The following is a 15,368-nucleotide window of genomic DNA, read 5'->3' on the forward strand; positions in this document are numbered from 1 at the left end:
ATTACAGAAGACAAAATACCAAAGCATTTGAAAAAAATCATCAGGCTATGATTCAGAGTCCACAGCACAGTGCTGTGTGACAAGCATAACGGAAAGCCAAGGAATCAAATGGATGCTCATGGAGGGAGGGAGGGGGTACTGAGGACTCCAGCTATCCCACAGTCCCCAACAGTCTCTGAAAAGTATTTGCATTCTTGGCTGAGCTCCCAATGCCTGTAGGGTCAAACACATTGTCCGGAGTGGTTCAGGGTATAACTCGTTAATTTACCCCCCTCCCCCCTGTGAAAGAAAAGGGAAAAAAATCGTTTCTTGACTTTTTTCAATGTCACTCTATGTCTACTGCATGCTGCTGGTAGACGCGTTGCTGCGGCAGTGAACAGCAGTATCCTCTCCCCTCCCCTCCCAGGTGGCAGATGGTACAATACGACTGCTATCCGTTGTCATCATCAGCCCGTGAGTGCTCCTGGCTGCCTCAGGTGAGGTCGGCTGGGGGCGCCTGGGTAAAAATAGGAATGACTCCTGGTCATTCCCAGTCGATGGTACAGAACGGCTGGTAACCATCTTCATCATAGCAACTGGGGGCTGAGCTCCATCAGCCCCCTCCCTTTCATGTCTAAAGAAAAGATTTTGTACTGCCTGGACTATCATAGCAGCGGGATGCTGGGCTCCTCTTCCCCGCACCGTTTAATGTCCTGCCTGGACTATCGTAGCAGCTGGAGGCTGCCTCCCCCTCATTTTATCTCAAGTCAGTGCATTCTTTATAACTTCATGACACAAATGGGGGGACACTGCAACGGTAGCCCAGGAGGGTTGGGGGAGCAGGGAAGCAATGGGTGGGGTTGTTGCAGGGGCACCCCCTAGAATGGCATGTAGCTCATCATTTCTGCGGGATCTGACACGGAGTGGCTGTGCTCTCTGGTACACTGGTTCTCTAGCACACTTGCACCATATTCTAGGCAGGACTGACTCTACTTTTAGATACCATAAAGGAGGGATTGACTTGGGGAGTCATTCTTATTTTTGTCCTTGCGCCCCCAGCCGACCTCAGCCAGAGGCACCCATGACAGCAGCAGATGGTACAGAACAAGTGATAACCGTCATCTCATTGCCAATTTACAATGGCATGGCAGACGGTACAGAACAACTGATAACCGTCTCTGCTATCTTGCAAAGGCAAATGAATGCTGCTGTGTAGCGCTGCAGTACCGCCTCTGTTAGCAACATCCAGTAGACATACGGTGACAGTAAAAAAAAGGCTGAACAGGCTCCATGGTTGCAGTGCTATGGCGTCTGCCAGGGCAATCCAGGGAAAAAGGGCGTGAAATGATTGTCTGCCGTTGCTTTCACGGAGGAAGGAATGACTGACGACATTTACCCAGAATCACCCGCGACACTGTTTCTGCACCATCATGCACTGGGGTCTCAACCCAGAATTCCAAAGGGCAGGGGAGACTGCGGGAACTATGGGATAGCTACGGGATAGCTACCCACAGTGCAACGCTCCAGAAATCGACGCTAGCCTCGGACCATGGATGCACACCACCGAATTAATGTGCTTAGTGTGGCTGCGTGCATTCGACTTTATACAATCTGTTTTACAAAACTCATTTATGTAAAATCGGAATAATCCCGTAGTGTAGACATACCCTAAGTCTCATATATTGCCGAGTTGTTCATGAATTCACTTCTGTTTTCATCTGTTCTCTAAAATAATGTGTTAGGAACAGTAATCTAAGTTTCAGAATGTTTCTCTTTGGCTGTTCACAGGCAGAAGACGAAAGAAATCCCCACGTACACATTACGGCAGGAAGTGGCCTAAGATGTCTGGAAAGAATTCCTGATGAGGTTTGGCCAACTTAAAAATCTGAATTCCGGTGGCTCCACAAAAGGAAATATTTTGTTCAACTACACAAATAAAACAGGTGCAGGGGCCTGTCTTAACATCTTCTCAAAGGCAAAAAAGATACATTCCCTCTAGACTGGCAAACTTTCTCCTTTCCCAAAGACACAAATAGTAAAGAAAAGAGGGGGTTACATGCAGGGCATACTCATTATGGCTATAGCATAGCTGTGGCAAAGTTTGATTTATGAAAAGAACTTCCCACAACCATTCCAAGGCAAATTCTCATCTCATTCACACCAGTGTAATCCCATTGAAGTCAACAGGATTTCATTGATGTCACTGAGAGATGAATTTGGCCTAAGATATGCAAAAATATCCTTGTTTTGTGGACGTGCCTATGCACAAGATCCATTCAAGGCAATTTTCACATGGAGTACATGCTACCTTATTCGATAAAAGCCTGATACTCAGTGTAACATTAAATAGTGAGGCAGAGCAGACTTTTGGTTGGTGCACAAGTTTGGAAATCTGGAGATCTAGGTCTAGAGCTACCTCATACGCTAATTTGTTGTTTGACTTTTGATAAATCACTTAATTCGTTTGTGCCTTATTTCCCCCTGCTCCAAAGAAAATAACACCAACCACCAGACTCAGAAGGTCCTCAAACTCTTTGAGAAAAAGAGAAAAATGTAAATCTCAAAATATTTTCCATATAAATCTCATATACTAGGGTACCGGTTGTCTTTTTCAAAGCAGTGCAGGGTATATAACCACACATCTTCCATTAACAATAATGCATTGAAAAATCTCAGCCGCTATTCTTAATGGCATAAATGCCTATGTGAAACACAAAAACTAAAGTGCAATCAAATCTTTCAAAAAATGTGATAGTAAAGAATCAGCTTCATTGATACCAAACCAGATTAATGATTTCCAGGATGATGTGCTGTTTTTAATTTGGGATACCCACCATCAGAATAATAGAATAGATAATAGTTTGGCTCTTTAAGCAATTTTAATTTTGTGGGACCAAGGATGAAGACAGGAAAGCCAAAACCAAACAACTATGCCCTAACTGACTTGCATAACTTTTGGGATATATGGAAATGTAATTCTGAATTTTTCCTGAGAATCTTAAATATTCAAGATTTGTGTTCCAGTAATGAATAGCACACCATTTACAAATGGACAGCAAGTCTGGGTTTTCTTTTTGAAGCAGAATCAATATTCTTCCTCTAATCATAGCTTTAACAAATATTGTGAGTGAGAATACTCACAAACTCTGGATTTATTTTCTTTGTCGTATAGCTTTATCTTGAATGTTGTTTGCCAAGAAATGAAGACAGAGAGGCTTTCTCTCACTAATATAATGATAGTACATTTGGGGCCTGGTCAAATAAGTCTCAATAGGAGACTTTCCATTGTTAAACTCCCTGAAGTTGAATGGGTTTTTCTTGAAGTGATTTTTTTTTAAATTAGTTCTTGCATTCTTTTGAATTGCTGAAATATGATGTCTGGAAACAGGAACCTGTGAAGGATGAACTTGGATGGTGTTTAAAAGTGCACACAGGTGAGGAACAATAACTGCTTTCATCTCTGAATGTATTCATTTCTATATTGCCTTATGGAAAGAAAACCCAGACACAGGAACAGTTCTGACACTATTTTTCAGGCAGATTTTGAGCATCTTTCTTCACACTTCATAACACCTCATGTTCAAATGACTAGAGCTGTGTGAATAACTGCTGTTTCAGGTCAGTGACAAAAATCGGAAACAAAAACTGTTTCAGAATTTTTCTTGGCAAAATGGAAGTTTAAAGCAATGGTTTCAAGTCCAATTAAATGTTTATTTTTTCCCTTCTATTAAATAAGATAATACTAATCACCAGACCCAGAAATCCTCAAAAACACACTCTAGCTGGCTTGCCATTTCATCCAGTAGAAGACAGCTCCAGCCAGGAGTGTTTGGTTTAGCAAGATCATTCTGGTAAGAGCTATGTGAAGGTTCTGTAACAAAAGCTCTAAACCAGATGAGGCTAGTTACCTCAGTGAAACCTGCTCAGATTCTTACCCCCTCGCCGCACCCCCAAAAAAGTCATGTTAATTATTTTATTTTAAACTGAATCTCAGATATAGAAAAGATAAGGGATTAAATTAATGTTTTGCCTGAAGCCATCTATCTTTGTCACTAGAGTTTTGTTATGAATCAGACAAAACTTTCTGGTCTCAGAGATATTGCTGAAATGTGCTGTCTTCACAACATAGCCAGTGAAACTTGCTGGATTTATTAGATTTTTCACACTGATTTTTTAAATTAGTATGAACACAAAACTCAAATTAAAACCAGGGAGTCATGAAATTGTAATCAAAATCTGACACAAAGGATCATCGTGTAAAAAAAAATGGATTTTGCATAGCTCATTCCTTGGGTCCTGAGATTTTTTTTTGAAGTTTACATCCTGTTTGCAGCATTACCAGCTCCAGTCCTGAGCTGTACCATGATCTCCCATTCCACTTCCCTAAATCAAAAGTTCAAAATAATAAAGAAGGATTTAATATAAGAGGCTGCTGTGGACCTATGAAGAAAACTATTTGTTTGACAAGGTCTCTGTACATCTGTTCAGAGAAGGGGGAATCATCATCATCATCTCAGGAACAACCTGGGAAATGTGCCAGTATCCACCCTAGCTATAATACAATGAAAATATATTTAGAGATGTAGGTCCTGAGCAGATTCCAGTGAAGTCAATGGGAGTTTTGCCATGAACTTAAATGAGCATGTCCTTGAAGTTCAACTGTGGTTACAGCTGGCAATAAGAAGTGGTGGAAATGTTCCCTAGGGGGAGGTCCTGGAGAATTCCACTGCCTCCAAGAAGAGAGGGGGAGTGGGAAGACACTATGCTATTGTGGGATAAATTTGAGCTCTCTCCCACCACACATAGCCTCAACCCTACCCCCACTAGAAAGGTTAGTGCTGAGAGCAGTGCTAGCTTGTAGGAATCCTTTCATTCCAGAAAAGACAAGGAGCAGAGTTTCCTCCAGAAAGGCCACATTATATTTCTGCAACTCTCATTCCAGAGTGAGAGTCCCAGTCCAATGGGGATGAGGGTTGTCCTTGAAGTAGCCTCCAGACACAGAAACCCTAGCAGCAGGATTCCTTTGGAACCGCACTGCCAATATATGAGTGCTTAAGACTCAGAGCTAGTGCAGAGACATTCAGCCTTTCTACCAATGGTCCTGTACTACTAATGATCCATGTGAATCCCAAAAAAATCTTTGGGTTCTATAGGCATATCTATTCAGCTCCTTGCACTTCTTGCTCCCAGCTCCTCACACATGTGCATCACTGACTAACTGGGAGGCTTTTAACTAGTTCCAGCTGGCCCTTGATTGATTGGGACACCTGAAGCCAGTGTAGCTATCTCCACTGCCTTCTCTTGATTAACTTGGAGCAAGTGCCATTTGGTTACCATGGTACCAGGGATTTGTTTAGCCTGGGGCTAACATACCTGTTCCTCACTACTTTATTGTAGCCATCTGGCCGTGCCCCATCACATCTCATTACTGTAAAGGCAGTCTTTTTTTGTTCCCAGGCTGTACAGGTGAAGTTGGCCTCTGGCTGGTCAAGTGACTCAGTCCCATTTGCTGATTATACTGGAAATAAACAAGCCTCAGTAAAGAAACTGATAGGAAAGGAGATGTGAACTTTGATACAGGGGATCTCATGTTGATAGACCAGGATGGGCTTTATCTACTTCAGTGACAGGATGGGGGATATTTCCAGGTGTAGTACTGAGATTATAATAAGATCAGAGAATTACTACTGGATGCAATCTCGCATACAGCATTTGGTTATTGGGCTTCATAACATACTTTAGAACTTGGTGAATACCAGTTTTGCTTTGGCAGAAGCATTTAGGGCCTGATCCAAAGCCCACTGATGTTAACAAGAGTCTTTCTGTGGGCTTGGAATCCCATAATGGCTGTCTGTGATATATAGTTTAAAGGTTGAAAATAAAAAAATATCATAGCACAAGCAAGAAGATAACAAGCTGTGATTTCTGTTGAATGTTTGATTTATTATTACTTCCTCCTTCCAAACCAACCACACCAACGTTGTCTATTTTGTCTACCCGTTTCTTCCAGTCTCTCATCTAGATTATTAGCTCTCAGAGGCAGGAACTGTCTTCTTTGTTATAAACTACACCAAGCATAATCGGGCCCCACTCCTTGATACTGCAACACAAGTATACCCACAATATGTCATCAGTGGCAGTGACCATGGGATTTTAATTATGATTTTTGAGTGAGTACCATCAGTATGCTCAATGTTTTACAAAAGAGAGATGGAAACTGTACTTGGACCAAGCAGATTAGAATTGAGGTTGGAGAGCATTTTTCAGGAACATAACACAGTGGCCAGAAGATGTTTATATTTCCATGCAATGTGATTTGGTTTTTTAGGGTGGGCTATGACTATTTCATTATAGTGGATTGGGATTAGTGCTCAAGCATGAGGTTATGGTTAGCTCTAGGTTTTGCTGTACATTAAGTAATAATTGGACATTCCCCCTCCCACATCTTCTTCAGAAGGACTTCATGCACCTCTCCCCCTCAGGCAGCATTCTACCTGTTCTTGAGTCAGCCTGACCCTACCCCAAGGTTATATCATTTGAATTTCAAATAGACCCAGTTAACCAATGTAAATATATGGATGAGTCTCAGAGGTAGAAGAGAGTTAAAGAGGACCAGGAGAGGCCAGAACCTGATCACTTGTTGCATGGGCCCTGAGGCTTTGAGGTACAGTAAAACAGCAGCCTTAGGACAAAATTATAATCCCATAACTTTTGAAGTGCAGGTTGCTCCCTGCCTGTGCTTCCCAAAGTATGAGTTCCCCCAAAGGGGCACAAGGGCACAGAAAGGGGTGTGTGTGACAGGGCACATTGCTGCAACATGAAGAAGGCTGTAAATTTAGCTATGATGAGCAATTAAATACTTTCTGTTGGGAGATTATGAGCACCTGGGTGGTAATCGCTGGGTTAATAATGCAAGGGGGGGGATACAAATGGAAGGAATGGAAAGCTCAGAAGAGAGATTGAGTTGAGGACTGAAGGCTGTAGGGTAACTGCCTTTTGCTGTATGCTATTATACTTTTTAAGGAAGGACTAAATACACATGTGGTGAAAAGGTAACAACATGGTGTGTATCTATAACTGTGAGGTCACATAAACTAGACAGGCAGTGCAGCACACTGAGTAGTGACAGGCAGAGGTGTCCCTAGGGTACATGAATCAAGGCTTCCACCTTGGGCTCTGTGCTTTGGGGGGCCCCGCAGGAAGGTGAGTGAGGTGAGGTGGCAACAGGTGGAGGACGGCAGGAGAGGAGGAGCCCCCTACCAGAACCTCACCCTTCCCCACTGCCCCCCAGCAGTCCCCACTGTTCAATGCCTTCTTCTCAGTGCCTGCTGTGGTTCAGGTGTTTTGCTCACAGCATCAGGAGGCACTGGGGGTGGTAGGGGAGAGGAGTGTGGGCATAGCACATTCTGGGGAGAAGGTGGAACTGGACAGGGAAGAGGTGGGGCCTTGGGAGAAGGAGTGGAGTGAAGGCAGCATCTGAGCAGAGCTAGGGGGTGCTTAGAAACTCAGCACCTATGTCCCAGGGCCCAGACCTTTCTCCTGCCAGGATGGTCCTGGTGCCAGGTGACCCATGCCAGGAAGTATGCAACAGCCCATCAAGGGATGTAACAGCCTGCATTTGGTCAACATGTGGCATTGAGTTCTGGAAGGCTTTCTACAGTTATGCACTGCCCCCAACAGGAATTGTGTTTTAAAGGCACAAACGATCCCCAAATTAAGATAAGAGCAGGATGATACTACAACACAGGGAGGGACTGGAGAAGGGAAGGATGAGGGACAAGACAAGCTGATCAGTTGCAGGGGGACAGATAACATGTATTAAAAGGGAAAGAAAGAAGTTAGTGAAGGACTTAAAAATTGAGGAAAGCTTTTTCACTCACTGAAGAGCATACCAGGTAAATCATCTTTTAAAAGCTGTTAGAGTAGCCTCGTGTTTAGAGTGATCAGATAGAAAGTATGAAAAATCAGAATTGGGGGGGGAGGATAAGAGGTGCCTATATAAGACACCCCCTCAATGGTGGGACTGTTCCTATAAAATCAGGACATCTAGTCACCCTACTTGTGCTACTTTGTAACATTAGATGTGCTGGTCCAGAGAATCCTTTAGAATAGCAGTGCCCTCTACTGGGAAAAGTATTTTGAATAGACATTTCTTTGAGGAAAAAGATTATTTCTGTTTGTAACTACTCGTGAGGTGCTCACATACTGAAGTATAAAAACCTAGATAAGACTAGATGAAGAGTGTCAAGTCCTCTTTGCACATTCAAAAACTCTAACCACAGGGGAACTTCCCTAGTTTGTCCCCTTGTTCAGTGGAACCATGGGAGGTCACTAAGGACCCCATTCCTTGTGCACAATGGAACTGTGTAGATCTGGTTACATTTATTTTCACTGAGTGGTAGCCTGGGTTTATGGCCCTTCATTTTATTAAGCAAAAAGCCTAATACAATACAGCTAATGCTTCAATACAAAATAGACACAGTATGAAGTGTCTGTCAGCTATTGTAAAATGAACTGATATAATTTTTGGAACGAGTTCTGGAAGTTAAAATTTTAAAGGAAGGCAATTTAGCGCATGATGATGAATTGAGTTTATTCTATATTTATTAAAGAGAAGTCAGACTAGAAGGATAGTGAGAAGGTTCATAACCACTAAATCTTTTAGAAAAGAGGATATTGCTTTAATTTTCTATCTTCACTACCTCAAGCTTTTGAACAATGTTGAATCTAGACCACAAGTTACTTTGGGTAATCAGCTAGAATCAACCCCAGGTTGGTAGTGATTGAAAGTTGTTTGGCAGCTTGTCAATTGCCTATGTGAAGTGACATGGTTCCTATAATAAAAGCTGTCAGTGGAGTGAATTAATTGGCAAACTTATTAGTCTCAGCAAAGAGGTCAGACTTAATGGGCATGGAGAAATAGGGAAGGGGAAGGAAAGGAGAGGGAGTGAGTTAATCATTACAGATTAAGAGAAAAAACCTGAAGAACTGAAAGTCTGTCTGAAAATGAAGACTAACAGAAAGCCTTGACTACATTTTAAAAAGCCACAAACCAAAGGCTTTCAAACTTTCCCTTAGCGTGAACCACATCTTAGAGACTATTCCACAACTCCCCTTCATTTGCTACTGTATACAGTCCTCCATGCATTTGAGATTACAGCTGCCTTGCAGAATCTACTGCAATTGTTTATATAGAAAAGTAACATTAGGAAAGTGTTTACTATATTTGTAATGTCTTTAATGAATCTTAGCAGATAGAAACAGGACCGCCAGTGCCTTATACTCAGTCAGCTCTCTGCAGACTACCAGCAAGTATCCATAGACCAGAGTTTGAACTTCTAAATTAGAAACATGTCAGCTTGGCTGGATTTTTAAATAGAGATGAAAGAAAGTCTGCTTCTAAATATCTAATTCTTATACTCATTGCACTATCACTGTAACATGCACACCAAGCAGGTAATCAGCTCTCCCCTTCAAACTGAAGCCAGTTTATAACAGACATCCAATTTATTCAGTAATTACTTTTATTTACTTATCTGTAATCTCAGTTGAATAATGCACCATATCTGAATTATGTTTTTTTAGGAAGGCACGAAAAGTACTACAACTTTTAAGCACTGGAAAGAACATCTAGTGAATGAAGGATTCAATCCAGAAGTTTTATTTATTTATTTATTTGTGTCTTGGATGGGATTGCAAAACCCTGTATTGCTTTGAGAAAAGATCTGCAAAAAGGCGGCTTCTGGTCAAATATGGCTGTAAAGGGTGTATCCATGACATTCTGAATGTTAAAGAAAGGCATTTGTATTTTCTCACATTCTTTACATAAAATGAATATAAATGGTTTTTGAAGAGTCTCAAATCAAAGCCAGTATGGGTATAAAAACTAAATTACCCTCTTGCTGGCAGAGTTGGCACCTGAAGAATACAAATGGAAAAACAATGTTTGTGTGGAGTGTGGAAGCTGCAATACTGTTATACATTGTTACTTTTAAATGTCCATAAAGGTTTTATATGGCATGAGAACTTTTCACCAATTTGAATACCTATTTTTGCATTACTAGTAATAGTGGATTTGGTCTCACTGGTCTTTTATTCCTTCCTTACCGGGCAGATTCATGTTGCTTCTAGAATTCAAGAGGGATAATTTCATATTTCCAGTGTTAAAACTCTACACAGCAAACATCAGAAAAGTATAAAGAATGATCTAAACATACCGAACTGGGGTTAAATAACCCAATACCAGCTGAAGCTAGATATTATGCAAAACTTAATTGGCATTTTATGTGACCAAGTTACTATGTTTTCATATTAGATACATTGTTTAAATGAAAAGAATCTTCATATTGCATATCTGAGAGCAAAAAAAATATGACTGGAAGACCTTGGGCATGGAACAGAAGACAGATAATGAGAAAAGATGAAGGAGAATGTATTTCTTTAGGAATTCTCCCTGTAAACATTAAATCAGTGATGTAAAGTCTGATGTATTTCTCTGGCTGCTCTAGCTTTTGAGGTTAGCTGACCCAGTTTAGTTACCTTAGAAGATTTTTCTTTAAACGGGCACTGACATCTTAAAAAAATCTTGTCTGATTTTTTAAAACCTGCTGCTATGACTAATACAATTGTAACTGAAAGATTAGTCATTTCCAATTTGTTTACTTTGCATTTTATGGTACTTTGACTGTACAAAGTAATGGCTTCCCCCAATTAGTCAGTTTCCCCTGTTGCTTGTCTCACACAGCAACAAGTTAGAGTGAAGCTATGTACAGAAAACAGAAGCTCCACAACAAAATTTACAACAACCTTTTCTTTTTCATGATTAGATTTCAGGTTCACATGTGGCTGGCAAGATGCTTGGGAGTTAATGGAACTGGGAAGAAGTGCCATCCTAGCCCTCTAGCTGCTCCCCGGGCCCATGGTGGGAGTCGGAGTTCTTCGCTCGTCTTGGCCTTGTAGGGGCTCCTTGTTCTGCTCAACTTGGCTTCTCCTCTGTACTCAGTCTTAGACTTCTTGCCTCTGACGCAGTGGGTACCCATTATCTTAAGTGGCTTATTAGAGGCAACTACTAAGTTTCCACAAGCCTTAAGCTTGGAGAAGCCAAGTTGAGCAGAACAAGGAGCCCCTACAAGGCTATGGGTCTTGGGCTTTGCATTAGAGTGCCCAACCCCCAGTTAATCACAGCATGTTCCTCTGAGATCTTCCCACAGATTTAGAAGTATGAGTCCTAAGTGAGCCAACACGATCTGCAGTAGACCTGCTGGAGACTAAAGACTATTAAGGATTGTAGGGATTCGGTTGGTCCCTATGAGTGTTTTATGGGAGGAGGCGGCCGCTTTCAGCACTCAAACATGGAGGGAAAGGGTGTGTGGCAGTAACGCCCAGTAAATCGAACGATGGGGGCAATGAGCTTAAGGCTTGTAGGGGATTCTCCCTTCTCATACATTTATGGTGTCTTTGGGAAGTGGAGGAATGGTCCACTGATCTTCCTAACCTTCTCCTTTGTGTACCTATTGCCCTGAGTCCTATAAAATTTGCAGCAGCAGGGCTATCTTTCTACAAATCTCAGGGGCAGACAGTATTCTTTTTCAAAATGCACTAGTTTCCAGGTCATGACATGGGGCTAGCAGAGCACTGAACTGGTTACACTATGTAAAATATTTGGCACTTTCCTGTAGTAAGTATCAAAACCCTAAATAATATACACAATATTCACTAATTTTATATACATGCCACACAAGTATAAGTCAGCATTGAATAGATAGTTTGGGAGCTCCCAAATTATGGAAGCCTATGCCAAAATCTGGTAAATGTACCTAATCTTCATTAAGTAAATTATGAGGGTGGGGATTGCACATACATTATCAGCAATGCCTGTCTGTCTTCCCTCATGGTTTTTCTTTTCACCTTCTCTGCCTCTGTCAGATGAAAAAAAAAAATAATCAAGACAATTCAATCCTGAATCAAACCAGCCCTGGACAGAAGCCAGATGGAATGGCTGTGCAAGACCATATTTCATTTACAAAAGCTATTCATTTACTCACTGTTCTGTTTATCATCCAGAAACAAATAGGTGAAAACTCACATGTTTATTTCAATGGTATTTAGTAAGTCACTGTGAACACTATTACAAGACAGCAAGCAAACACCCTAGAAAAGAATGTTTGAAAAGAAATTAGATTGTTTCATTACAATCAACTTTCAGGAGGAACAGTAAGATTTGGTACATTTCTAGTGTTGCCACCATGGTTTTCTAATTTCATGCAGATATATTTCAAGGCCTATGGACAAAAGAACTCCACATTTGTAAGTTAGGCTATTGTATTGTGATTTTTATATTTTGTAAGTGTGGCAAAAGCTTCTGATGAAGTGTTTGCAGGTACCATTTCAAGTGTTATTGTACTTGATGCTTTTTATGCAGAATATTGCATATTAAAACATGCAGAAGGAACTTGTAACAGAATTACAGGACTATTATTGAACTCAATAGGATGATATAACTGTTAAACTTGGAAGTTTAAAATGTAAGTTACCCGAGGTTTAAAACGATTTACCATAAAAGAGTAAGCTTCCAATTTATGCTTTGGGGGGTGTTTGAGCATTTCAGATATAGTGCATGATCCTGCAACCACCAATGGGTATAATGCTCAATGTCATACATAGTCTCATTAAAGATTGAGATATGGTGTGACAACAAGAAGAGTCAATGCCCCATTCAATGGGAACAGACAGTAATAAGTGCTATACCTAGTAACAATTGTTATCAAGTTCCTATTTTGTATCATCAAAAGCAGAATTTAGATGATAAGCTCTGATGTCCCTCTTTTTGTTCTGTTTGTACAGTGCCTAATGCAGTAGAATCCTGGCTCATGCTAGAGCTCCTAGGCACCATAGTAATATAAAGAAATACTTATCACTACAGTAGAACCTCAGAATTACAAACACCAAAGTTACAAACTGAGTGGTCAACCACACACCTCATTTGGAACCGGCAGTATGCAATCAGGCCTCAGAGACCCCAAAAAAGCAAATACTGCACAGTATAGTGTTAAGTGTAAACTACTAAAAAACTAAAGAGAAAGTTTAAAAAAAAAATTGACAAAGTAAGGGAACTGTTTGTGTGCTTATTTCATTTAAATTAAGATGGTTAAAAGCAGCATTTTTCTTTTGGCATAGTAAAGTTTCAAAGCTGCATTAAGTCAATATTCAGGTGTAAACTTAAGAGCCTTGGGTGAGGGATCTTGTCAAAGGCTTTCTAAAAGTCCAAGTACACTATGTATTTGTAGCAAACAGAACCCCAAATTGTCTGGAAATGGGGCCTGCAGCGAAGCTAGTCTGGAAGCTGAGCTTACAACAGAGCAAGTCCCCAGGCAATCTAATGAGCGCACCTGGCATGTCGAAGGCTGTGTGATTGACTACGCTGCCTGATTCTTCCAACCAATTGGCAGACTGGCTCTTAAGCTCAGAAGCAGCAGTTGTTAACTGGTTGCTCAAAGCATTTGCGTATGGCTGTGATAGCTCTTGCTTTGGCCAGGGTCCTGCTCCTGCCTTGTCTTACTCCATGTAACCTGACTCTGACTCTGGGCTCCTGATTCCTTGTTTCCTGACTCTTGCTTTGACCACCCATGTCTGTCTCTGATCATCTTTAACAACATAGAAATAAGAAGTTAAGGAGAGACTCCTGCATTCCTTTCCACCTTCACACTGGCTACAATGTAGCCAATAATGCATTCTGACACACTAAGGCTTTCACATTATTCCCAACACATACCCAAAAGCAATACTTATCAAATCTGTACTCTAATGCAAAACCTTGACAGTGATTCAGCAATGTTAAGGTAGAGTAACTTCCCAAATGCACTGGATATGTAATAGTCAGATGTGCCAGTCTACTGAAGTATTAAGAGGATATGATTTGGACTTCATGGTCAATAAGTGTAGTAAAGTGTATATTCAAAATATTCAAGGCCCTCTTTCAAAAATGTCAGGAATATTATAGTGTATCACAGAATGATCTGGATTATATTGGGGTGACAGCAGCAACTGCTTCTGTAAACCTACAAAGTATAAAAGGCTATTACAACAGAGTCATTAAACTACCAAAAAAAAAAAAAAGTAACAGATGCCCAAGGACACTAAGATGAAGCAGTATAGGCACACAAGCTGTCACACATAGTGTGACAGCCATCTTGACTGACACATGAGGAATGACTAAAGATTCATGCTCTGATATTGTTTTTACTTTTGTGATTTTTTTTTAATTCACATGCTATAAAAGATGCAGCCTCCTTTAAAAAGAGATGCATTTCCACCTTGTGGCCTTAGTTTTCTTTAACTCCACTTATGAAATCAAACTGACTAAACAGTTTCATAAACTTGTTTATCTCCTCTTGATTAATCAACATAATGCTGAATGGTCATTCATAACTTTATATAACTTGTGTCCAACATAAATAAGTCTCAGGATCTCCAATATATTCCAACTTTCTTTTCATGCTCTGTGAAAATGTTAAGATATCCCTCCCCACCCCGGCCAACAAACCTCTGTCAATCTGAAATGATGTGTGACTGCTCTTGAATGTTTTTGCAACAGCTGGTAGAAGTAAAATTTCTCCCCCCTAAGTAAAAGGCAATAAATCTGGTGAGTTTCCCTGGGACTGAATACTTTAGTTTTTGTAAATTGGGTATGTTCTCTTTAACAGAATCCTCCTCCCCAACCCCCATGCTAGATTCACTGTTTGAGCATCTTAACCATTATCTTTTGGCCAAGACAGAGAAGAAGGGTTCCAGCCCAGCTCAACTAACAACTTCTTTTTCCCCAAAAAGGACAGTTACTACAAACTTTTATATCATCTGAAAGATTATCAAATGGGGGTTCCTCCTAAAATCTCCAGCTGAAGAGGAAAGGGAACAAGGGATGTCGTTAAAATGAAAGTCTTATTTAAAATTTCACATTTCAAATGCTTTACCCATTTTTACTTTTCTTCTGTCTTTAATAAAAAGTTAAAGGGACTTGTAATGAGTTTGCCATGGTACTAAACAGGCTGAGGTCTCTGTGTACTAAACTCTACCTAAACCTTGTTTAACATTATTTGATGTTGGCCAGCGAATGGGTCATGTTAACATCTTTGACTCTCTGGGCCCATTTATTCCATCTAAATTAATAGAACAGCTTTCTTGCCCAATAAAACCTTTTTCAAAGTAGGATTAAAGAAGCTTTTTTCACAGATATGCAGCCAGACATTTTGCCCAGTTTTAAATGAGATGCACATTATCAGAACCAAAATAAAGTCACATATGAAACTATTTAAAAGAGGATCCACTATTTGCCTGATGGCAAACTTGATTTATTTGCATACTCTAAACCACTTCAAATAATTTGGCATCCA

At 40.6% G+C, this 15,368-nt stretch overlaps 1 long non-coding RNA gene across 1 annotated transcript; it reads left to right on the top strand.

Annotated features, from left to right (window-relative positions):
• The first annotated feature begins 3,528 nt into the window (after positions 1 to 3,528).
• On the top strand, positions 3,529 to 10,934 carry LOC127047632 (uncharacterized). Its single transcript, XR_007773431.1, has 2 exons — positions 3,529 to 3,597; positions 10,806 to 10,934. It is a non-coding gene; the product is annotated as an uncharacterized LOC127047632 (long non-coding RNA).
• The last annotated feature ends 4,434 nt before the right edge of the window (positions 10,935 to 15,368 follow it).

Source organism: Gopherus flavomarginatus, chromosome 3, assembly GCF_025201925.1.
Source record: "Gopherus flavomarginatus isolate rGopFla2 chromosome 3, rGopFla2.mat.asm, whole genome shotgun sequence".
Classification (NCBI taxonomy): Eukaryota; Metazoa; Chordata; order Testudines; family Testudinidae; genus Gopherus; species Gopherus flavomarginatus.